Source organism: Haemaphysalis longicornis, unplaced genomic scaffold (assembly GCF_048455015.1).
Source record: "Haemaphysalis longicornis isolate Haplotype H1 unplaced genomic scaffold, Haemaphysalis longicornis Haplotype H1 scaffold_11, whole genome shotgun sequence".
Taxonomy (NCBI): Eukaryota; Metazoa; Arthropoda; class Arachnida; order Ixodida; family Ixodidae; genus Haemaphysalis; species Haemaphysalis longicornis.
Window position 1 is genome coordinate 11,279,440 of NW_027526214.1, and position 10,630 is coordinate 11,290,069.

The following is a 10,630-nucleotide window of genomic DNA, read 5'->3' on the forward strand; positions in this document are numbered from 1 at the left end:
TGGGGTATTTTCTAACGATTATCTATAACCAATCGCTTTAAAATAAAGGAAGATGTATTATAAAAACATAGCTACCAAAGCTACCGCTACTGCAAGGCTACCAGTTCTCGTCAAAGCATTTGTAATGTACTCCAATCAATGAAACTAATGTCGGCCAAAGTTAAATATTGTCTTTTTCGAAGTGGTAACAAACTTTCCATTTCCCCAAATGCTAAAATCTTAGGCTCGCCTCATGACGAAAGAACATTCATCCCTCGGTTAAACCAACACATTGAACATAGACAAATGATGATGGCAAAGAGCTCTTTAGGGTGGTTGCGAGCAGAGACAAAAACGAGTCGTAATATATGATAGTATAAACGTTCTGGACAAACATCACGTATACTCTTGTTCACCCTAAAAATTAACTGAAACTTCCCTGTCTGAGCAAAGCATAGTGTGAATATCTTTGAGAATGTCCGTAAACACGCGCTATACAAGAAAAGAAAGACAGTAATATAGGAAGTATTAGAGGGAAAAAACGCGATAGCAAGGCCGCCCGAAGTGGCGGCCTTGCTATTTCTATGGTGTGATAAATAATGAAACACGTCTATAGGAGGGACGTCCCCCGTTCTTCGTTCCGGAAATGCAATCACAATTTATGCCTTCGAAACATATTACCCCCGGTATCTTATTACCAGTTCGCTTGATTGCTCGCAAAAAAAACGCAGTGAAGGTACAAAAATTGTGCGGGGAAATAGAACCTAAGGGTCGTGGGGAAGAGAAACTAAAAATATTCGCAATTTATGACTATAATAAAGACTTTAAAGGAAGGTCATGCAGCCTGTTCTTCTACATGGCAATAAACATTACTTTTTTTTTGTATGAGCAAAAAAAGGGGTATCATTCGTGCGATCCTGCGTAAACATTCACTCTACAGCGTAAGAGAGGAGATAATATACAAATCTTGCAAAGGCTAATCACTCTATATGAAGGCCGCCAGACGTGGCGAAAAGGGTTCATTTGTATGACGCTCATATAAACGCCTGTCAAGTAAACGGACATCGCGCTTTCTTCTATCTAGCAATAACCTACCCCGTTTCACTTAAATAAAAATGTTTAAAAATAGTCCCTCGTTTAAAACGGGGTAAGATAGACTAGTTGGGCAAAGAGTGCAAAGATGGTTGCGCATAGAAACCTAAAGTATTCGCATTACGAGAAGGAATAAAGCCGGTCTAAACTCTCCTTTTCTCTCATGGCAGAACTATTAAATCCGCCTACCTCTTATGAGTGTGTCTCCATGACTCGCTCAAAAAACGAAGCTGATAACAACAGTTGGTTGGGGGGAAAATAGCTCTTGCGGATGGTTGCGACAACAAATAAAAACAGGTCGCAATGTATTTCATTAGAAACTCAGTCGACCAACGTAATGCAGCCCGTTCTCATCCAAACAAAAACCTCAACCGTGCCTGTTGTATCAGAAAAGTATAGGGTGCATGATTCCTATTAATGTCTGTAAACACCTGCTATAAACGGAGCAAAATACTGGTTTTTTTAAAAACCCAGCGAAAAAAAACTTTAATTGGAGGCTGCACCAATTGGCCGAAGGGAAGGCTAATGTATGACAGTTATTAAAACAGGCCTGAACAGAATCAACGTTACTGTCCCTTCTAGCTAGCAGTAAACTCCCACGTTTATGTCTGGGGAAACTTGTTACGCCTGCCTCCGTTCTCCCGTCGCCTGTTCTATGTGTTCTTACATAGAAAGTAAAAATAATTCACACAAATGCTGAAGCCTGTGAGTGCTTAACTGTGGTTGCGTAGACAAACGAATATAATTTGTAATATAGGAGACTATATAAACCGTTTTGGTAAAGGTGACGGATCGCCTTGTTCTCTGTAGCATAAAGCGCTATCTTTTTTATTGAACCAGAACTAGGCGGTGAATGTTTACGTATGTCTTTCAGCACTTGCAAAAGTATGAAAAAGAGGCAATTTAAAAATCTAGTTTAGAAAACGACTATATAGCAACGCCACTAAGAGTGGCAGAAAGAATTCGTATTGAATGACAATCATTGCAACTCGAGGAAAGGAGCCGTGGACTTGGGCAGCGGTGGGTTCCCACATATATAAAGTGCATTACCCCAACCGGAACTGTAGTGCGGCGACAGCATGCTACCGCCCAGCTGCTCGGTTGTTTTCGATGTGATGCGAGGTGGTAGGCAATGCTGTCGATCCAGCACCAGGAACGCTGATGATGATGGCAGGCAACCGTTCGTGATTAGTGTAGGGGCGCCGCTAGCATGTGATGATTGTGCGCCACTACAGAGCTACACCCCTAGTGCGCACTCTTCAGTTAAGACGAACAACTTTTGGAGGTAGCACCATGGCTGGTGACCCCGGATATAGAACATGGCAGCCTTGGCAGAGGTGTAGCATTCATGGGACCAAAGGTGGAGAAAAGTAAAAGAAAACCACAGTGCAAACTGAATTTGCGCCACGGAGTAATGAAGGGGGCGACAAAGGCATGCGCATAGAGGTTCCGTTATTCATCCTTGCCATCCGGGGAGCCAGCCGCAAAAGTAAAAAAAAAAACACCTGCGCCGACTTTTCTGGCAGCTCTGCTCTTAAAAAAAGAACCGCAAAACTAGGAGGATCAAAAATAATAACAAAACGACGAGCGATAATTCCTGGTCGCGAACGTAGCAGCTATCCTGATCGATGCGTTTCTCGACGGAAGCATGTCAGTTCCCGTCGCGAGTCCCACCGCATCACCGGCTAGAAAGCGAGGAGTTTCCTTTTTGGCTACACTGAGTTGTTGCTTGAGGTAGCGGGTGTACGCTCTCCATCGCTGCTTGGACCGGATAAAACAAGGTTAGAGCACATGAAAACAGTTTTTTATGAGGTTGTACACTCAACTATAAAATATTTTAGCTGTTCCCTCCATTGCAAGTCTATTTCTTACACCATCTTGAAGCAAGATATTCGCATCCACCTGGTCGTGTTGCCGATTTTTTGGGAGGGCTTCTCATCCGCTGATACGTCGAACAAACCATCCTGGTTCCTTCCAGTAAACGGGAGTTTCCTCTGTGTACATATATATATATATATATAGATTGTTACGAAGAAGAGAGGTCCGGGTCAAGGGATTAAAGCTCAGGCCGAAATTCAAGCTGAAGCAGGGCAATCCCCACGGTCAATCCCCACGCATCAAGTGCGCAGCATACGCAGCGTGATCGAGTTCAGTTCTGGCTGCCCCTGCTTCTTCGGCTCCTCGAGCTCCTTCGGTCTCCGTCGCTTGAGCCCCTTGGTTCCTTGGCTGTCTAAATAAACCCCACTACATTTTGGCGGAGTGTGCGGGTTCGAGCTCGGCTCCCATCACCCTGGAACTTCGAAATCGGCGGCTTCCAACCCCAACCATGCCCGGTAACGACAACACCACTCAACCGCAGCCGACGCCCTCGCCTGTGATCTGCTCTGGCGCGCTCTGGGAACGGGATCCTGCCAAGTTCACCGGCACTGGCGACTATGACGCTGACGATTCGCTTTCGTCATACGAGCGCGTCAGCAACTACAACAGATGGGACGACCCGATGAAACTCAACAACGTGGGTTTTTCCCTCGAGAAGGTCGCAGAGCTGTGGTACAACAACAACAAGACCGACATTCATGCCTGGACGGACTTCAAAACGCGCTTTTTAGAAGCGTTTGATCGCCCTGCCGTGCGTAAAATTCTCGCCGAACAGCGCCTTCGTGGACGAGCCCAGCAGCTGGGAGAAAATTTCACCAGCTACATCGAAGACGTTGTGGACTTGTGTAGGCGGGTCGACCCCACAATGACTGACGCCGAGAAGATCCGGCACATCTTGAAAGGCATCGACGACGGTGCTTTTCAGATGCTCATTGCGAAAGATCCGACCACGGTGACTCAAGTTATAAGTCTATGCCAGAGCTATGACGAGCTGCGCAGGCGCCGGGTCGTGGCCCGTCAATCCTTGGGACCAGTGAATACCATGTCGGGCCTCGCTCTCCCTTCGGAAAGCCCGTCCCTTTGGGCAAAAATACAAGCTTTTGTGCGAGAAGAGGTGGCGCGCCAAATATCTTGCGTGCCCCACGTTCAGGAGACGTCATCATCTCTAGCTCCTGCTCTTCAAACTGTTATTAAGGAGCAAATCGCCGAAGCGCTTCCGACGCCTGAACTTTCTGCTGAAGACGCCGCACCGCTCACTTACGCTCAATTAGCGGCCCGAGCTCCACGCCAGTTCCCCGCAATTCGTCGTCTGGGGCAAACGTTTTCTCCGCCCCCTTCTCAGATGACGCCTACAGTCACCACTCCTTGGCGAACACCTGACAACCGGCCTATCTGCTTCGCCTGCCGCATACCGGGCCATGTTGCACGTTATTGCCGCCATATGCCACTATCTCGTCCCGACGCACTTCGTGCACCTGCCTACTCACCCCATCCCATGTCGATGTATGAGCCGCCGCCGCTTCGTCGTGGCGCACATCCTGGTCCAACTCCTGATCACTTTCCGCCCAATCGTGCCGTTGACGCCAGCCGCCGTTCGCAGTCACCACGCCGCCGCTCACTGTCGCCCATGCGTCGCCGCCCCGAAGATGTCCAAGAGGGAAACTAACGTGCGCAGTTCACGAGGCACGAACTGCGCACCCATCGAAATGCACAAGACCTCGATCGCCCCCAAGAAATGTCATCGACGTAACAATTGACGGTATACACACAGTCGCCCTCGTAGATACAGGAGCCGCTATTTCTGTCATAAGTGAAAAACTTTGTCGCTCATTGAAAAAAGTTACCACACCCCTCACAGGCCTTTCCCTTCGTACCGCAAGCGCTGAACAAATCGAACCTTATGCGACGTGTACAGCGCGTGTAATTATTCAGGACGCCATTTACCCCATTGAGCTCGTCGTCCTGGCCTCGTGTTCCCACGACATTATCCTGGGCTGGGATTTCCTGTCTCGCCATCACGCGATCGTCGATTGTGCCCGTTGCGAGGTCGAGTTGTCTGCTCAATATGATGAGACTTTGTGCGATGTTTCCGGTTCGTCCTCTTCCAGCGACAAAATCATCATCTCCGAAGACGCTCATATTCCGCCGTACAGCTCTATTCTTGTACCTCTGTCTTGCTACTGTATTTCCGATGACACGGTTCTGTTTACTCCTTCCGAAGTATTCCTCCGCCGGAAAAACCTACCCCTTCCTTTCGCCGTTTTGGAGCTCCAGTCAGGCGGCACGTCAATGTGGATTACGAATCCGACCCCCTGCCCTTTGAGTTTGCTGTGCGGCGAATCCCTCGGCCATATTGAACCCATAGCCTCCATTCTGTACTTCGACGATGCCGAATTCAGTACATCTGCCCTGGACATCAACGCTCTCACCACTCCGTCCTCCCATGTCCATCCGCTACCGGCCGACGATTTCGCCTCTTCATTAGACAGCAGCTTGACCTCAACGCAGCGCACACAATTGCTCGCACTGCTAAGCGCCTTCCATTCGTCCTTTGACTCGAACCAAACTGCCTTGGGCCGTACGTAAACTGTCGCCCATCACATCGACACTGGCGCACAGCCACCTTTGCGCCAGCGTCCGTATCGCGTATCACCGTCTGAACGCCGCGTCATTGGTGAGCAAGTGCAAGACATGCTTCGGCGAGGTGTCATCCGACCGTCGCAAAGCCCGTGGTCATCGCCGGTAGTGCTCGTCACTAAAAAGGACGGCTCCATACGTTTTTGCGTTGACTATCGGAGGCTTAACAAGGTGACCCGCAAAGATGTCTACCCTTTGCCCCGAATTGACGATGCCCTTGACTGCTTGCACGGTGCGGAAATTTTCTCTTCATTAGATTTGCGATCCGGCTATTGGCAGGTTCCGATGGCCGAATCTGACCGACCGAAAACAGCCTTTGTTACTCCCGATGGCTTATATGAGTTTAATGTAATGCCATTTGGCCTTTGCAACGCGCCCGCAACGTTTGAACGGATGATGGACAACATCTTAAGAGGTCTCAAGTGGAACACGTGTCTCTGTTATTTAGACGATGTTGTCGTGTTTTCTCCAGATTTCGAGACACACCTCATCCGGCTCAAACAAATTCTTACCTGCCTGACGGCCGCTGGACTACAGCTAAACTTGAAAAGGTGTCGTTTCGGGGCCCGAAAATTGACAATCTTAGGCCATGTGGTGTCCAAGGAGGGTGTTCTACCTGACCCGAACAAGCTGCAGGCAGTCGCGGAGTTTCCCAAGCCGACGTCACTCAAGGCCCTCCGCAGCTTCATTGGCCTCTGCTCCTATTTCCGCCGGTTTGTCCGAAATTTCGCTTCCATCATAGCGCCCCTACCAAGACTACTCGCCAGCGACAATGGAATAACTTCGTGGTCGCCAGAATGTGACGAGGCTTTTTCTACTTTACGGCGCTTGCTGACATCACCACCCATTTTGCGCCACTACGACCCCAGCGCCCCAACCCAAGTGCACACGGACGCCAGTGGTGTCGGCCTCGGTGCTGTTCTCGCACAGCGGAAGTCTGGCTACCCGGAATACGTCGTTGCATATGCCAGCCGGACCCTCACGAAAGCGGAGTCCAATTATTCCGTAACGGAAAAAGAGTGCTTGGCCATTGTTTGGGCCTTGGGAAAATTCCGGCCTTACTTATACGGCCGCGCATTCGACGTTGTTACCGACCACCACGCCCTATGTTGGTTGTCGTCTCTCAAAGACCCCACGGGACGGCTTGCACGTTGGGCCCTACGTATTCAAGAATACGACATTCGCGTCGTTTACAGATCAGGGCGCAAACACTCTGACGCCGATGCCCTATCTCGCCCGCCTCTGCCAGATTCGACGACGTGCCCCGATTCACCGGAGTCCATCGTCTCGGCGCTAACGCTTACTGACCTGACCCTTCACCAGCAACAAGACCCTTGGGTCTCTTCTATTATAAAGTACCTTACCGCCCCGACGGCCACCTCCCAACCTCGAGCACTACGACGGCAAGCAGCTCATTTCGCTGTACGGGAGGGTCTTCTATACCGTCGCAACTATATGACCGACGGAAGGAAATGGCTGCTCGTAATACCACGCCATCTACGAGCCGAAATATGTGCAGCTTTCCACGCTGACCCCCAATCCGCCCACGCTGGCGTCTTGAAAACTTACGCTAGGCTTCGTCAGTGGTATTACTGGAAGGGAATGTATAGTTTTGTGCGCAAGTACATCCGTGGCTGTGAGGCCTGCCAACGACGCAAGCTACCCCATCCAAAGCCTGAAGCAGACTTGCAAACTCTACCGTGCCCTTCACGCCCCTTTGACCGGGTTGGAATTGACCTTTACGGACCTTTACCATTCACGCCTTCTGGGAACAGGTGGATTATCGTCGCCGTAGACCATCTTACGCGCTACGCGGAAACGTCCGCGCTTCCCAGCGCTACGGCACGCGACGTCGCCCTGTTCCTTCTTCATCACTTCATCCTACTTCATGGTTCCCCCAAGGAGCTTCTGAGCGACAGAGGACGAGTATTTCTATCCGAAGTCCTGGAAGCTCTCCTCAGTGAATGCAAGATCGTTCACCGGACGTGTACTGCCTACCACCCGCAGACAAATGGTTTGACGGAACGATTCAATCGCACGCTTGGTGACATGCTTGCCATGTACATAGCATCGGACCACTCTAACTGGGACGTGGTGCTTCCATTCGTTACTTTCGCGTATAATACCGCAACGCAAACCACCACCGGGTTCTCTCCCTTTTTCCTTCTTTACGGACGCGAGCCCTCATGCACCATGGACGCCATCCTCCCATACAGCCCCGATGCCTCGGAAGGCAAGCCCGTCTCCGAGATAGCGCGACACGCTGAAGAATGTCGCCAGTTAGCTCGTGCCTTCACGTCCAGTGAACAAAGTCGCCAAAAGTACCAACATGACCTTGTTGGGTCATCTCCGCCCTCTTTCCCCCCTGGTTCCCTTGTTTGGCTATGGATACCGCTCACAACGCCTGGCCTGTCTTCGAAGTTCCTCGCCAAATATCATGGCCCATATCGCATCATAGAGCGCGCATCACCGGTAAACTACGTCGTCGAGCCGCTCACACCATCTGACGACCTTCGTCGCCGTGGCCGCGAGACTGTCCACGTCAACCGTTTGAAGCCCTACCACGAGCTTATCGTCTCGCCCTCACCAAGAAGTCGTCAGGATGGCTCCTTGTCACCCGGGGGCGATTGTAACGAAGAAGAGAGGTCCGGGTCAAGGGATTAAAGCTCAGGCCGAAATTCAAGCTGAAGCAGGGCAATCCCCACGGACAATCCCCACGCATCAAGTGCGCAGCATACGCAGCGTAATCGAGTTCAGTCCTGGCTGCCCCTGCTTCTTCGGCTCCTCGAGCTCCTTCGGTATCCGTCGCTTGAGCCCCTTGGTTCCTTGGCTGTCTAAATAAACCCCACTACAATATATATATATATATATATATATATATATATATATATATATATATATATATATATATAGTAAGAAAATGAGGGGCTCGTTGAGGAAATACAAAAAAATAGGTGGCAGTCTACAATGCCAAAGGAGGCATATGGGTGTGGTTAGGCTCTTTTCTTTTTTACTATGGTTAATTAGGTAAACATTTTTTTTATATACAGAAGAAAGAAAGAAAGAAAAACACGCGCCCAGAGTGGGGACTGAACCCACGCCTTTCGATTACATGTCGAATGCCTTACCAATTCGGCTATCTGGGCGACGGTGTTCTCCTTCACTTTCTGGGCACCTTCACCGCAGTAAAAAAGAAAAGAGCCTAACCACACCCCTATGCCTCCTTTGGCATTGTAGACTGCTGACCTATCTTTCTGTATTTCCTCAACGAGCCTCTCATTTCCTTACTATATTATTCTGCGAAAGCCTAGCGAGGGTCTCGGTTCTGGCAGCCTTGATGCCTAGGTAGCATAAGAGGGCTTCCCTCCAGTAACCCGCTCATGACAGGCTGTAGACGCTCGAGTCACGCCCCGGGGGTTGAAAAAGAAGGTCCCCTTCTCCCCGTGTAGTCAGAGTGGCGCTGGCCACCACCCTCAAGCGTCAGATACACTTCTAGTAAATATAAATAGCCCAGAAAGTGAAGGAGAACACAGTCGCCCAGATAGCCGAATTGGTAAGGCATTCGACACGTAATCGAAAGGCGTGGGTTCGGTCCCCACTTTGGGCGCGTGTTTTTCTTTCTTTCTTTCTTCAGTATATTTTAAAAAAATGTTTACTTAATTAACCGTAGTAAAAAAGAAAATAGCCCAACCACACCCCCATGCCTCCTTTGGCATTGTAGACTGCCGACCTATCTTTCTGTATATATATACACACATATATATATGTATATACAGAAAGATAGGTCAGCAGTCGAAAGGCGTGGGTTCGGTCCCCACTCTGGGCGCGTGTTTTTCTTTCTTTCTTCTGTATATTTAAAAAAAAAGTTCACCTCAATAACCGTAGTAAAAAAGAAAAGAGCCTAACCACACCCCTATGCCTCCTTTGGCGTCGTAGACTGCTGACCTATCTTTCTGTATTTCCTCAACGAGCCCCTCATTTCCTTACTATATTATTCTACGAAAGCCTAGCGAGGGTCTCGGTTCTGGCAGCCTTGATGCCTAGGTAGCATAAGAGGGCTTCCCGCCAGTTACCCGCTCATGACAGGCTGTAGACGTTGGAGTCACGCCCCGGGGGTTGAAAAGTAGGTCCCCTTCTCCCCGTGAAGTCAGAGTGGCGCTGGCTACCACCCTCAAGTGTCAGATACACCTCTAGTAAATATAAATATCCCAGAAAGTGAAGGAGAACACAGTCGCCCAGATAGCCGAATTAGTAAGGCATTCGACATGTAATCGACAGGCATCGGTTCGGTCCCCACTCTGGGCGCGTGTTTGTCTTTCTTTCTTCTGTATATTTAAAAAAAATGTTCACCTCATTAACCGTAGTAAAAAATAAAAGAGCCTAACCACACCCCTATGCCTCCTTTGGCGTCGTAGACTGCTGACCTATCTTTCTGTATTTTCTCAACGAGCCCCTCATTTCCTTACTATATTATTCTGCGAAAGCCTAGCGAGGGTCTCGGTTCTGGCAGCCTTGATGCCTAGGTAGCATAAGAGGGCTTCCCGCCAGTTACCCGCTCATGACAGGCTGTAGACGTTGGAGTCACGCCCCGGGGGTTGAAAAGAAGGTCCCCTTCTCCCCGTGTAGTCAGAGTGGCGCTGGCTACCACCCTCAAGTGTCAGATACACCTCTAGTAAATATAAATAGCCCAGAAAGTGAAGGAGAACACAGTCGCCCAGATAGCCGAATTGGTAAGGCATTCGACATGTAATCGAAAGGAGTGGGTTCGGTCCCCACTCTGGGCGCGTTTTTCTTTCTTTCTTCTGTATATTTAAAAAAAATGTTCACCTCATTAACCGTAGTAAAAAAGAAAAGAGCCTAACCACACCCCTATGCCTCCTTTGGCGTCGTAGACTGCTGACCTATCTTTCTGTATTTCCTCAACGAGCCCCTCATCTCCTTACTATATTATTCTGTGAAAGCCTAGCGAGGGTCTCGGTTCTGGCAGCCTTGATGCCTAGGTAGCATAAGAGGGCTTCCCGCCAGTTACCCGCTCATGACAGGC

General features: G+C 49.5%; 1 non-coding gene across 1 annotated transcript; it reads left to right on the forward strand.

Annotated features, from left to right (window-relative positions):
- Nucleotides 1-9,121: 9,121 nt before the first annotated feature.
- Nucleotides 9,122-9,193, forward strand: Trnat-cgu (transfer RNA threonine (anticodon CGU)). The gene has a single exon. It is a non-coding gene; the product is annotated as a tRNA-Thr (tRNA).
- The last annotated feature ends 1,437 nt before the right edge of the window (nucleotides 9,194-10,630 follow it).